The sequence below is a fragment of the Muntiacus reevesi genome, chromosome 5 (genome assembly GCF_963930625.1).
Source record: "Muntiacus reevesi chromosome 5, mMunRee1.1, whole genome shotgun sequence".
In the NCBI taxonomy this organism is placed as follows: Eukaryota; Metazoa; Chordata; class Mammalia; order Artiodactyla; family Cervidae; genus Muntiacus; species Muntiacus reevesi.
Window position 1 is genome coordinate 36,037,300 of NC_089253.1, and position 2,175 is coordinate 36,039,474.

The window sequence follows — 2,175 nt, forward strand, 5'->3', positions numbered from 1 at the left end:
CCCAGGGGTCAAACTTGCGTCTCTTGCATTGGCAGACAGGTTCTTTACCACTGAGCCACCAGGGAAGCCCTGCACACTTTACCCTCCACTCTTTAGAGACCTGGTTTCCCTGGTAGCTCAGACAGTAAAGAATCCATCTGCAATGAAGAAGACTTAGGTTCCATCCCTGGGTTGAGAAGATCCCCCAGAGAAGGGAATGGTAACCCACTCCAGTATTCTTGCCTGGGAAATTCCATGGACAGAGGAGCCTGGCGGGCTACAGTCCATGGGGTCGCAAGAAGTCAGACACAACTAAGTGACTAACACACTCACTTCATAGACCTTACCCTATATATACCTCAAGGATCTGGGAGAGGAAAAACAAAGATGTTAAGTGGATGGGGAGCTGAATCCCAATTTCAGAAACCCTGATTTGGAGGAGGGGCTATATCTGAAATGGAGGCATTCCAGCAATTTTCCGGCTCTGTGAGCACAGGGAAAGAATGAGGCACAGGGAATGCATGGGGCCCAAGAGAGCCCCTGTCCCTGCTGGAGGGTGGCCATCATGGAAGGCTTTCTGGGGAAGTGATGCTGAGCTGGGTCATAAAAGATGGGTAGGAGTTAGCTATGGGAGTGGAGACGAATGAGCATTCCAAGTTGAAGACATCGCATAAGCAAAGACAGCAAGAAACTGGGTGTCTTTCAAGGTAGAGGGTGGCCCAGCTTGTGAAGAGAAGAGGCTGAAGACCACCAATTCTCACATCAACTCTATTTCATAGGTGAGAAAACTGAGGCCCAGAGAGGTTAAGTAAAATGTTCAAGTCACACAGCTAAAAAGCAGCAGTGCTAGGATTTTGATACATGCCATCAGACTTCAGAGTCTGAGCATTAACCATGGCACTTCCGACAGAAACCTGTCTCTGTACCCCCCTGGAGCCACACTGCTGGTTACAGAGCACCAGCTGAGCTCTGAAATCTGGAGACACCAGCCCGCCTGTCCACCAGCAGCACAGGTACTTGCTGGGTGCTCGGATGCTAAACTCAGGGATGGGATAACTAACAGTCTGGGCACCATAGGCAAGAGACTCTATGCTGGCCTTGGGGCACAGAGAGGAATGAAACCCAGGCCTTCCCTGAGGGAGACAGACACAGGGATCAGTAACTGCAGTATATCCCATGGGTGTGGCGGCGGTGACGATGATGGTGATAAAGATGACAGTGAGTGGCACTTACTATGTGCCAAGCATGTATTACTTCTTATAATCCTCACAAGAGTTCTCTGAGAAGTTAGTATCCTTTCTAATTTATTAAGAAACTGGGGCCCAAGCCAGAGAGGTTAAGTGATTAGCCAGATGTCACACAAGCCAGTAGTGACGACTTTTTGGCAAGTAGTACGACTTTTCTACCTGACTCCAAAGCCCCAAGGTGAAACCACCGCACTGCACAGTGGGGGCGCATCATGGGCATATTTAAAACCACAGGAACTTAAATGTCTCTACTCAGCAGCAAAAGAGAAAGAAAAAGAACAAACCCAGTATATCCCTCAGTGAACACGCACCCAGGAGGAAGGAGAGAAGTGGGAGCCGGGACTCTGTTGCCTCAGACCCTGAAATCATTCCCTGAGTGTGGCATCTTGCCACCCTGGATGGGATCTCGGTTGCTAATGATTCACATTTTTCATACGTGATGGGCCTGAAATGAAAGCCCGAAGCTTCTCTGTTGATCCAACCTGCCTCCATCTAGGTTGGAGGCAGCAACGGAAGACTGAAATGCAGGAAACTTCCTGTGGGAGCTTTATTTTCTTTCCCCTTCCTTCTTTCCTCCCTTCCTCCCTTCCTTCTTCCTTGTTCCTTCTTTCCTCCCTTCTTCCTTCCTTCCTTTCATTTTTCCCTCCTTCTTTTAAATAGTAAATATATTCATGTGGTTCAAAATTCCAAACAAGATAAAAATGCATATCATTAAAATCTTGTTACCCACCTCCTACCCTCTCCCCCACCCAGGCTCCAAGTAAACGCTATTATTTCTCTGGTTCAAACACCAGCAAATAGGAATACTTCTTGCTTCCCCCACCGCCCCACATCCTTATATAAAAAGGGCATTCTATACACAGTTCTAAGCACTTTGCTTCTTTTAACTTTTCAAGGGATTTTTCAAAAGTAACATTGACCATAATCAAGTTGCATCCCACGTGCTACC